We start from the raw sequence: 11,621 nt of genomic DNA on the forward strand, positions 1-11,621 counted from the left end.
TGGACTTTATATGAACTTAATTTTTATTCACCCAAACGATTGAACTTTTTACCGCCAGAGATCTATATATTTTCTACCATATATGTCATACATTTTTTTCTTGTCACAGCTAATTTTTATCACTTCTATTTTTTAAAATCTTTTACAAATTTTTACACCGTCCATTATTTATTATCTGATATATTTCACTTATAACCGATATTAACTAGCAGTTTATGAATTTTATACCATTTTTATAATTTTTTACTATTGCTTTGAGATATCACTGCTAGCACTATTTGGTGCAACCTATCACTGCTGCACATGCGCACGTATACTTTATGAAAATTATGCGCACTGATTTCCTGCACTAAGTCACTTTAATAACATTGTTTTTGGATTAACTGATTACTTGCATAATTTATTGGTTTATACACTGCACCTTATGTATGTATATATATGAACTAACCCCATATATATGATATATTACCCGTAATTATAATTATATTAGGGCAGCGCCAGGTACCTCACTATCCCACGATTAAATACATGCTGTCTAACATAGAGACTCCCAAACAGCCAGCAGAAGCCCCTCTAGTTTCAGCCCCAGAGGAGGGTGGAGAAACAGAGGAAGAGGACTCAGATTCCCTTGAGGAGCAGCGTGTCAGGGTGGAGAGAGAGAGGAGAGAGAGCAGCGTGTCAGGGTTGGGAGAGAGGAGAAAGAGCAACGTGTCAGGGTGGAGAGATGGGAGAGAGAGCAGCGTGTCAGGGTGGGGAGAGAGGAGAGAGCAGCGTGTCAGGGTGGGGAGAGAGAGGAGAGAGCAGTGTGGAGAGAGGTGAGAGAGAGCAGCGTGTCAGGATGGTGAGAGAGGAGAGAGAGCAGCGTGTCAGGATGGTGAGAGAGGAGAGAGAGCAGCGTGTCAGGGTGGAGAGAGAGGAGAGAGAGCAGCGTGTCAGGGTGGAGACAGAGGAGAGAGAACAGCGTGTCAGGGTGGAGAGAGGGCAGCGTGTCAGGGTGGGAAGAGAGAGGAGAGAGGGCAGCGTGTCAGGGTGGGGAGAGAGCTGCGTGTCAGGGTGGAGAAAAAGCAGCGTGTCAGGGTGGGGAGAGAGGAGAGAGCAGCGTGTCAGGGTGGGGAGAGAGGAGAGAGCAGCGTGTCAGGGTGGGGAGAGAGGAGAGAGCAGCGTGTCAGGGTGGGGGGAGAGGAGAGAGCAGCGTGTCAAGGTGGGGAGAGAGGAGAGAGCAGCGTGTCAGGGTGGGGAGAGAGAGGAGAGAGAGCAGCGTGTCAGGGTGGAGAGAGAGAGAGCAGCGTGTCAGGGTGGAGAGAGAGAGAGGAGAGAGAGCAGCGTGTCAGGGTGGGGAGAGAAAGAGGAGAGAGAGCAGCGTGTCAGGGTGGGGAGAGAGGAGAGAGAGCAGCGTGTCAGGGTGGAGAGAGAGCAGCGTGTCAGGGTGGGGAGAGAGGAGAGAGAGGAGAGAAAGCAGCGTGTCAGGGTGGGGAGAGAGAGGAGAGAGAGCAGCGTGTCAGGGTGAGGAGAGAGAGGAGAGAGAGCAGCGTGTCAGGGTGAGGAGAGAGAGGAGAGAGAGCAGCGTGTCAGGGTGGGTAGAGAGAGCAGCGTGTCAGGGTGGGTAGAGAGAGGAGAGAGAGCAGCGTGTCAGGGTGGGGAGAGAGGAGAGAGAGCAGCGTGTCAGGGTGGGTAGAGAGGGGAGAGAGAGCAGCGTGTCAGGGTGGGTAGAGAGAGGAGAGAGAGCAGCATATCAGGGTGGAGAGAGAGGAGAGAGCAGCGTGTCAGGGTGGAGAGAGAGGAGAGAGCAGCGTGTAAGGGTGGAGAGAGAGGAGAGAGCAGCTTGTCAGGGTGGGGAGAGAGGAAAGAGCAGCGTGTCAGGGTGGAGAGAGAGGAGAGAGAGCAGCGTGCCAGGGTGGAGAGAGAGGAGAGAGCAGTGTGTCAGTGTGGGGAGAGAGGAGAGAGCAGCGTGTCAGGGTGGGGAGAGAGAAGAGAGCAGCGTGTCAGGGTGGGGAGAGAGGAGAGAGCAGCATGTCAGGGTGGGGAGAGAGGAGAGAGAGCAGCATGTCAGGGTGGGGAGAGAGAGGAGAGAGGGCAGCGTGTCAGGGTGGGGACAGAGGAGAGAGAGCAGCGTGTCAGGGTGGGGAGAGAGAAGAGAGCAGCGTGTCAGGGTGGGGAGAGAGGAGACAGAGCAGCGTGTCAGGGTGAGGAGAGAGGAGAGAGAGCAGCGTGTCAGGGTGGGGAGAGAGAGGAGAGAGGGCAGCGTGTCAGGGTGGGGAGAGAGGAGAGAGAGCAGCGTGTCAGGGTGAGGAGAGAGCAGCGTGTCAGGGTGGAGACAGGAGAGGGAGCAGCGTGTCAGGGTGGGGAAAGAGGAGAGAGCAGCGTGTCAGGGTGGGGAGAGAGGAGAGAGAGCAGCGTGTCAGGGTGGGGAGAGAGGAGAGAGAGCAGCGTGTCAGGGTGGGGAGAGAGGAGAGAGAGCAGCGTGTCAGGGTGGAGAGAGAGGAGAGAGCAGCGTGTAAGGGTGGAGAGAGAGGAGAGAGCAGCTTGTCAGGGTGGGGAGAGAGGAAAGAGCAGCGTGTCAGGGTGGAGAGAGAGGAGAGAGAGCAGCGTGCCAGGGTGGAGAGAGAGCAGCGTGTCAGGGTGGAGAGAGAGGAGAGAGCAGCGTGTCAGGGTGGGGAGAGAGAGGAGAGAGCAGCGTGTCAGGGTGGGGAGAGAGGAGAGAGAGCAGCGTGTCAGGGTGGAGAGAGAGGAGAGAGCAGCGTGTCGGGGTGGAGAGAGAGGAGAGAGAGCAGCGTGTCAGGGTGGAGAGAGAGGAGAGAGCAGCGTGTCAGCGTGGAGAGAGCAGCGTGTCAGGGTGGAGAGAGAGGAGAGAGCAGCGTGTCAGGGTGGAGAGAGAGGAGAGAGCAGCGTGTCAGGGTGGGGAGAGAGGAGAGAGCAGCGTGTCAGGGTGGGGAGAGAGGAGAGAGCAGCGTGTCAGGGTGGGGGGAGAGGAGAGAGCAGCGTGTCAGGGTGGGGGGAGAGGAGAGAGCAGCGTGTCAAGGTGGGGAGAGAGGAGAGAGCAGCGTGTCAGGGTGGGGAGAGAGAGGAGAGAGAGCAGCGTGTCAGGGTGGAGAGAGAGAGAGGAGAGAGAGCAGCGTGTCAGGGTGGAGAGAGAGAGAGGAGAGAGAGCAGCGTGTCAGGGTGGGGAGAGAAAGAGGAGAGAGAGCAGCGTGTCAGGGTGGGGAGAGAGGAGAGAGAGCAGCGTGTCAGGGTGGAGAGAGAGCAGCGTGTCAGGGTGGGGAGAGAGGAGAGAGAGGAGAGAAAGCAGCGTGTCAGGGTGGGGAGAGAGAGGAGAGAGAGCAGCGTGTCAGGGTGAGGAGAGAGAGGAGAGAGAGCAGCGTGTCAGGGTGAGGAGAGAGAGGAGAGAGAGCAGCGTGTCAGGGTGGGTAGAGAGGGGAGAGAGCAGCGTGTCAGGGTGGGTAGAGAGAGGAGAGAGCAGCGTGTCAGGGTGGGTAGAGAGAGGAGAGAGAGCAGCGTGTCAGGGTGGGGAGAGAGGAGAGAGCGCAGCGTGTCAGGGTGGGTAGAGAGGGGAGAGAGAGCAGCGTGTCAGGGTGGGTAGAGAGAGGAGAGAGAGCAGCATATCAGGGTGGAGAGAGAGGAGAGAGCAGCGTGTCAGGGTGGAGAGAGAGGAGAGAGCAGCGTGTAAGGGTGGAGAGAGAGGAGAGAGCAGCTTGTCAGGGTGGGGAGAGAGGAAAGAGCAGCGTGTCAGGGTGGAGAGAGAGGAGAGAGAGCAGCGTGCCAGGGTGGAGAGAGAGGAGAGAGCAGTGTGTCAGTGTGGGGAGAGAGGAGAGAGCAGCGTGTCAGGGTGGGGAGAGAGAAGAGAGCAGCGTGTCAGGGTGGGGAGAGAGGAGAGAGCAGCGTGTCAGGGTGGGGAGAGAGGAGACAGAGCAGCGTGTCAGGGTGAGGAGAGAGGAGAGAGAGCAGCGTGTCAGGGTGGGGACAGAGGAGAGAGAGCAGTGTGTCAGGGTGGGGAGAGAGAAGAGAGCAGCGTGTCAGGGTGGGGAGAGGAGACAGAGCAGCGTGTCAGGGTGGGGAGAGAGAGGAGAGAGGGCAGCGTGTCAGGGTGGGGACAGAGGAGAGAGAGCAGCGTGTCAGGGTGGGGAGAGAGAAGAGAGCAGCGTGTCAGGGTGGGGAGAGAGGAGACAGAGCAGCGTGTCAGGGTGAGGAGAGAGGAGAGAGAGCAGCGTGTCAGGGTGGGGAGAGAGAGGAGAGAGGGCAGCGTGTCAGGGTGGGGAGAGAGGAGAGAGAGCAGCGTGTCAGGGTGAGGAGAGAGCAGCGTGTCAGGGTGGAGACAGGAGAGAGAGCAGCGTGTCAGGGTGGGGAAAGAGGAGAGAGCAGCGTGTCAGGGTGGGGAGAGAGGAGAGAGAGCAGCGTGTCAGGGTGGGGAGAGAGGAGAGAGAGCAGCGTGTCAGGGTGGAGAGAGAGGAGAGAGCAGCGTGTAAGGGTGGAGAGAGAGGAGAGAGCAGCTTGTCAGGGTGGGGAGAGAGGAAAGAGCAGCGTGTCAGGGTGGAGAGAGAGGAGAGAGAGCAGCGTGCCAGGGTGGAGAGAGAGCAGCGTGTCAGGGTGGAGAGAGAGGAGAGAGCAGCGTGTCAGGGTGGGGAGAGAGAGGAGAGAGCAGCGTGTCAGGGTGGGGATAGAGGAGAGAGAGCAGCGTGTCAGGGTGGAGAGAGAGGAGAGAGCAGCGTGTCGGGGTGGAGAGAGAGGAGAGAGAGCAGCGTGTCAGGGTGGAGAGAGAGGAGAGAGCAGCGTGTCAGCGTGGAGAGAGCAGCGTGTCAGGGTGGAGAGAGAGGAGAGAGCAGCGTGTCAGGGTGGAGAGAGAGGAGAGAGCAGCGTGTCAGGGTGGGGAGAGAGGAGAGAGCAGCGTGTCAGGGTGGGGAGAGAGGAGAGAGCAGCGTGTCAGGGTGGAGAGAGAGGAGAGAGCAGCGTGTCAGGGTGGAGAGAGGGGAGAGAGCAGCGTGTCAGGGTGGAGAGAGAGCAGCGTGTCAGGGTGGAGAGAGAGGAGAGAGCAGCGTGTCAGGGTGGGGAGAGAGAGGAGAGAGAGAGCAGCGTGTCAGGGTGGGGAGAGAGAGCAGCGTGTCAGGGTGGGGAGAGAGGAGAGAGCAGCGTGTCAGGGTGGAGAGAGAGCAGCGTGTCAGGGTGGGGAGAGAGGAGAGATCAGCGTGTCAGGGTGGGGAGAGAGAGAGAGCAGCGTGTCAGCATGGGGAGAGAGGAGAGAGAGCAGCGTGTCAGGGAGGAGAGAGAGCAGCGTGTCAGGGTGGAAAGAGAGCAGCGTGTCAGGGTGGAGAGAGAGCAGCGTGTCAGGGTGGAGAGAGAGCAGCGTGTCAGGGTGGGAAGAGAGGAGAGAGAGCAGCGTGTCAGGGTGGGGCGAGAGGAGAGAGAGCAGCGTGTCAGGGTGGGGAGAGAGAGGAGAGAGGGCAGCGTGTCAGGGTGGGGAGAGAGGAGAGAGAGCAGCGTGTCAGGGTGGAGAGAGGAGAGAGAGAAGCGTGTCAGGGTGGGGAAAGAGGAGAGAGCAGTGTGTCAGGGTGGGGAGAGAGGAGAGAGAGAGCAGCGTGTCAGGGTGGGGAGAGAGGAGAGAGCAGCGTGTCAGGGTGGGGAGAGAGGAGAGAGAGCAGCGTGTCAGGGTGGAGAGAGAGGAGAGAGCAGCGTGTAAGGGTGGAGAGAGAGGAGAGAGCAGCTTGTCAGGGTGGGGAGAGAGGAAAGAGCAGCGTGTCAGGGTGGAGAGAGAGGAGAGAGAGCAGCGTGCCAGGGTGGAGAGAGAGCAGCGTGCCAGGGTGGAGAGAGAGCAGCGTGTCAGGGTGGAGAGAGAGCAGCGTGTCAGGGTGGAGAGAGGAGAGAGAGCAGCGTGTCAGGGTGGGGAGAGAGAGGAGAGAGCAGCGTGTCAGGGTGGGGAGAGAGGAGAGAGAGCAGCGTGTCAGGGTGGAGAGAGAGGAGAGAGCAGCGTGTCAGGGTGGGGAGAGAGGAGAGAGAGCAGCGTGTCAGGGTGGAGAGAGAGGAGAGAGCAGCGTGTCAGGGTGGAGAGAGGGGAGAGAGCAGCGTGTCAGGGTGGAGAGAGAGCAGCGTGTCAGGGTGGAGAGAGAGGAGAGAGCAGCGTGTCAGGGTGGAGAGAGAGGAGAGAGCAGCGTGTCAGGGTGGGGAGAGAGAGGAGAGAGAGAGCAGCGTGTCAGGGTGGGGAGAGAGAGCAGCGTGTCAGGGTGGGGAGAGAGGAGAGAGCAGCGTGTCAGGGTGGAGAGAGAGCAGCGTGTCAGGGTGGGGAGAGAGGAGAGATCAGCGTGTCAGGGTGGGGAGAGAGAGAGAGCAGCGTGTCAGCATGGGGAGAGAGGAGAGAGAGCAGCGTGTCAGGGAGGAGAGAGAGCAGCGTGTCAGGGTGGAAAGAGAGCAGCGTGTCAGGGTGGAGAGAGAGCAGCGTGTCAGGGTGGAGAGAGAGCAGCGTGTCAGGGTGGGAAGAGAGGAGAGAGAGCAGCGTGTCAGGGTGGGGCGAGAGGAGAGAGAGCAGCGTGTCAGGGTGGGGAGAGAGAGGAGAGAGGGCAGCGTGTCAGGGTGGGGAGAGAGGAGAGAGAGCAGCGTGTCAGGGTGGGGAGAGAGCAGCGTGTCAGGGTGGAGAGAGGAGAGAGAGAAGCGTGTCAGGGTGGGGAAAGAGGAGAGAGCAGTGTGTCAGGGTGGGGAGAGAGGAGAGAGAGAGCAGCGTGTCAGGGTGGGGAGAGAGGAGAGAGCAGCGTGTCAGGGTGGGGAGAGAGGAGAGAGAGCAGCGTGTCAGGGTGGAGAGAGAGGAGAGAGCAGCGTGTAAGGGTGGAGAGAGAGGAGAGAGCAGCTTGTCAGGGTGGGGAGAGAGGAAAGAGCAGCGTGTCAGGGTGGAGAGAGAGGAGAGAGAGCAGCGTGCCAGGGTGGAGAGAGAGCAGCGTGCCAGGGTGGAGAGAGAGCAGCGTGTCAGGGTGGAGAGAGAGCAGCGTGTCAGGGTGGAGAGAGGAGAGAGAGCAGCGTGTCAGGGTGGGGAGAGAGAGGAGAGAGCAGCGTGTCAGGGTGGGGAGAGAGGAGAGAGAGCAGCGTGTCAGGGTGGAGAGAGAGGAGAGAGCAGCGTGTCAGGGTGGGGAGAGAGGAGAGAGAGCAGCGTGTCAGGGTGGAGAGAGAGGAGAGAGCAGCGTGTAAGGGTGGAGAGAGAGGAGAGAGCAGCTTGTCAGGGTGGGGAGAGAGGAAAGAGCAGCGTGTCAGGGTGGGGAGAGAGGAGAGAGCAGCGTGTCAGGGTGGGGAGAGAGGAGAGAGAGCAGCGTGTCAGGGTGGAGAGAGAGGAGAGAGCAGCGTGTAAGGGTGGAGAGAGAGGAGAGAGCAGCTTGTCAGGGTGGGGAGAGAGGAAAGAGCAGCGTGTCAGGGTGGAGAGAGAGGAGAGAGAGCAGCGTGCCAGGGTGGAGAGAGAGCAGCGTGCCAGGGTGGAGAGAGAGCAGCGTGTCAGGGTGGAGAGAGAGCAGCGTGTCAGGGTGGAGAGAGGAGAGAGAGCAGCGTGTCAGGGTGGGGAGAGAGAGGAGAGAGCAGCGTGTCAGGGTGGGGAGAGAGGAGAGAGAGCAGCGTGTCAGGGTGGAGAGAGAGCAGCGTGTCAGGGTGGGGAGAGAGGAGAGAGAGCAGCGTGTCAGGGTGGAGAGAGAGCAGTGTGTCAGGTGAGGGGGGGGTGGGGGGTGTCAGGTGAGGGGGGATAGCGGGGTGTCAGGTGAGGGGGGGTAGCGGGGTGTCAGGTGAGGGGGGGGGTAGCGGGGTATCAGGTGAGTGGGGATAGCGGGGTGTCAGGTGAGGGGGGTGGGGGATGTCAGGTGAGGGGGGTATCAGGTGAGGGGGGGGGTGGGGGTATCAGGTGAGGGGGGTGGGGGATGTCAGGTGAGGGGGGGGTATCAGGTGAGGGGGGGGGGTGGTGGGGGTGTCAGGTGAGGGGGGTATCAGGTGAGAGGGGGGGTGGGGGTATCAGGTGAGGGGGGTGGGGGATGTCAGGTGAGGGGGGTATCAGGTGAGAGGGGGGGTGGGGGTATCAGGTGAGGGGGGTGGGGGATGTCAGGTGAGGGGGGTGGGGGATGTCAGGTGAGGGGGGTATCAGGTGAGGGGGGGGGGTGGTGGGGGTATCAGGTGAGGGGGGTATCAGGTGAGGGGGGGGGTGGGGGATGTCAGGTGAGGGGGCGGGGTGGTGGGGTATCAGGTGAGGGGGGTATCAGGTGAGGGGGGGGGTGGGGGTATCAGGTGAGGGGGGGGTGGGGGTGTCAGGTGAGGGGGCGGGGTGGTGGGGTATCAGGTGAGGGGGGTATCAGGTGAGGGGGGGGTGGGGGTGTCAGGTGAGGGGGGTATCAGGTGAGAGGGGGGGTGGGTGTATCAGGTGAGGGGGGTGGGGGATGTCAGGTGAGGGGGGTGGGGGATGTCAGGTGAGGGGGGTATCAGGTGAGAGGGGGGTGGGGGTATCAGGTGAGGGGGGTGGGGGATGTCAGGTGAGGTGGTATCAGGTGAGAGGGGGGGTGGGGGTATCAGGTGAGGGGGGTGGGGGATGTCAGGTGAGGGGGGTATCAGGTGAGAGGGGGGGTGGGGGTATCAGGTGAGGGGGGGGGTGGTGGGGGTATCAGGTGAGGGGGGATAGCAGGGTGTCAGGTGAGGGGGGTGGGGGATGTCAGGTGAGGGGGGTATCAGGTGAGAGGGGGGTGGGGGTATCAGGTGAGGGGGGTGGGGGATGTCAGGTGAGGGGGTGGGGGATGTCAGGTGAGGGGGGTATCAGGTGAGAGGGGGGGTGGGGGTATCAGGTGAGGGGGGTGGGGGATGTCAGGTGAGGGGGTGGGGGATGTCAGGTGAGGGGGGTATCAGGTGAGAGGGGGGTGGGGGTATCAGGTGAGGGGGTGGGGGATGTCAGGTGAGGGGGGGGTATCAGGTGAGGGGGGGGGTGGTGGGGGTATCAGGTGAGGGGGGGTATCAGGTGAGGGGGGGCTGGGGGGTATCGGGGGGGTGGTGGGGGATGTCAGGTGAGGGGGGGTGGGGGGTATCAGGTGAGGGGGGGGGTGGTGGGGGTATCAGGTGAGGGGGGGTATCAGGTGAGGGGGGGGTGGGGGTATCGGGTGAGGGGGGTGGGGGATGTCAGGTGAGGGGGGGGGGTATCAGGTGAGGGGGGGGGTGGTGGGGGTGTCAGGTGAGGGGGGTATCAGGTGAGGGGGGGGTGGGGGATGTCAGGTGAGGGGGGGGGGTGGTGGGGGTGTCAGGTGAGGGGGGTATCAGGTGAGAGGGGGGTGGGGGTATCAGGTGAGGGGGGTGGGGGATGTCAGGTGAGGGGGTGGGGGATGTCAGGTGAGGGGGGTATCAGGTGAGAGGGGGGGTGGGGGTATCAGGTGAGGGGGGTGGGGGATGTCAGGTGAGGGGGTGGGGGATGTAAGGTGAGGGGGGTATCAGGTGAGGGGGGTGGGGGATGTCAGGTGAGGGGGGGGTATCAGGTGAGGGGGGGGGGTGGTGGGGGTATCAGGTGAGGGGGGGTATTAGGTGAGGGGGGGGTGGGGGGTATCGGGGGGGTGGTGGGGGATGTCAGGTGAGGGGGGGTGGGGGGTATCAGGTGAGGGGGGGGTGGTGGGGGTATCAGGTGAGGGGGGGTATCAGGTGAGGGGGGGGGGTGGGGGTATCGGGTGAGGGGGGTGGGGGATGTCAGGTGAGGGGGGGGGTGGGGGGTATCAGGTGAGGGGGGGGTGTGTTGGGGGTGTCAGGTGAGGGGGGTATCAGGTGAGGGGGGGGTGGGGGATCAGGTGAGGGGGGGGGGTGGGGGTGTCAGGTGAGGGGGGGGGGTGGTGGGGTATCAGGTGAGGGGGGTATCAGGTGAGGGGGGGGTGGGGGATGTCAGGTGAGGGGGCGGGGTGGTGGGGTATCAGGTGAGGGGGGGGGGGTGATGGGGGTATCAGGTGAGGGGGGGGGGTGGGGGTATCGGGTGAGGGGGGGGTGGTGGGGGTATCAGGTGAGGGGGGGGGTGGGGGTATCGGGTGAGGGGGGTGGGGGATGTCAGGTGAGGGGGGGGGTGGGGGGTATCAGGTGAGGGGGGGGTGGTGGGGGTATCAGGTGAGGGGGGGGGTGGGGGTATCGGGTGAGGGGGGTGGGGGATGTCAGGTGAGGGGGGGGTGGGGGGTATCAGGTGAGGGGGGGGTGGTGGGGGTGTAAGGTGAGGGGGGGGGTGGTGGGGTATCAGGTGAGGGGGGTATCAGGTGAGGGGGGTATCAGGTGAGGGGGGGGTGGGGGATGTCAGGTGAGGGGGGGGGGTGGTGGGGTATCAGGTGAGGGGGGTATCAGGTGAGGGGGGGGGGTGGGGGTGTCAGGTGAGGGGGGGGGGTGGTGGGGTATCAGGTGAGGGGGGTATCAGGTGAGGGGGGGGTGGGGGATGTCAGGTGAGGGGGGGGGGGTGGTGGGGTATCAGGTGAGGGGGGTATCAGGTGAGGGGGGGGGTGGGGGTGTCAGGTGAGGGGGCGGGGTGGTGGGGTATCAGGTGAGGGGGGTATCAGGTGAGGGGGGGGGGGGTGTCAGGTGAGGGGGCGGGGTGGTGGGGTGTCAGGTGAGGGGGGTATCAGGTGAGGGGGGGGTGGTGGGGGTATCAGGTGAGGGGGGGGGGTGGTGGGGGTATCAGGTGAGGGGGGGGGTATCAGGTGAGGGGGGGGGTGGTGGGGGTATCAGGTGAGGGGGGTATCAGGTGAGGGGGGTGGGGGATGTCAGGTGAGGGGGGGGGTATCAGGTGAGGGGGGGGTGGGGGTATCAGGTGAGGGGGGTATCAGGTGAGGGGGGGTGGGGGGTATCAGGTGAGGGGGGTATCAGGTGAGGGGGGTATCAGGTGAGGGGGGGGTATCAGGTGAGGGGGGTATCAGGTGAGGGGGGGGGGTGGGGGTATCGGGTGAGGGGGGTGGGGGATGTCAGGTGAGGGGGGGTGGGGGGTATCAGGTGAGGGGGGTGTCAGGTGAGGGGGGTATCAGGTGAGGGGGGTGTCAGGTGAGGGGGGATAGCAGGATGTCAGGTGAGGGGGGTGGGGGATGTCAGGTGAGGGGGGGGGTATCAGGTGAGGGGGGTATCAGGTGAGGGGGGTATCAGGTGAGGGGGGGGTATCAGGTGAGGGGGGTATCAGGTGAGGGGGGTATCAGGTGAGGGGGGGTGGGGGTATCGGGTGAGGGGGGTGGGGGATGTCAGGTGAGGGGGGGTGGGGGGTATCAGGTGAGGGGGTGTCAGGTGAGGGGGGTGGGGGGTATCAGGTGAGGGGGGTGTCAGGTGAGGGGGGAGAGCAGGATGTCAGGTGAGGGGGGTGGGGGATGTCAGGTGAGGGGGGTATCAGGTGAGAGGGGGGGTGGGGGTATCAGGTGAGGGGGGTGGGGGATGTCAGGTGAGGGGGGGGGTATCAGGTGAGGGGGGGGTGGTGTCAGGTGAGGGGAGTATCAGGTGAGGGGGGAGGGGGTGGTGGGGGTATCAGGTGGTGGGGGTGTCAGGTGAGGGGGGTATCAGGTGAGGGGGGGGGTATCAGGTGAGGGGGGGGGTGGGGGTATCAGGTGAGGGGGGTATCAGGTGAGGGGGGGTGGGGGGTATCAGGTGAGGGGGGTGTCAGGTGAGGGGGGGGGGTGGGGGTATCAGGTGAGGGG

The 11,621-nt window shown here is 62.9% G+C and overlaps 2 protein-coding genes across 2 annotated transcripts in view; one reads left to right on the plus strand and one right to left on the minus strand.

Moving 5' to 3' along the window:
• LOC309550230 (uncharacterized protein) overlaps positions 1-11,621 on the minus strand; it is a gene marked incomplete at its 5' end in the record, with an annotated part of 1,091,635 nt that overhangs the window by 803,714 nt on the left and 276,300 nt on the right. The window lies entirely within an intron of this gene.
• The window catches only part of LOC309548756 (uncharacterized protein), a gene marked incomplete at its 3' end in the record, with an annotated part of 240,460 nt that overhangs the window by 223,213 nt on the left and 5,626 nt on the right, over positions 1-11,621 (plus strand). The gene's annotated exons all lie outside the window — the stretch shown is intronic.

Source organism: Pelophylax lessonae (genome assembly GCF_965119305.1).
Source record: "Pelophylax lessonae genome assembly, chromosome: 3".
NCBI classification, from domain to species: Eukaryota; Metazoa; Chordata; class Amphibia; order Anura; family Ranidae; genus Pelophylax; species Pelophylax lessonae.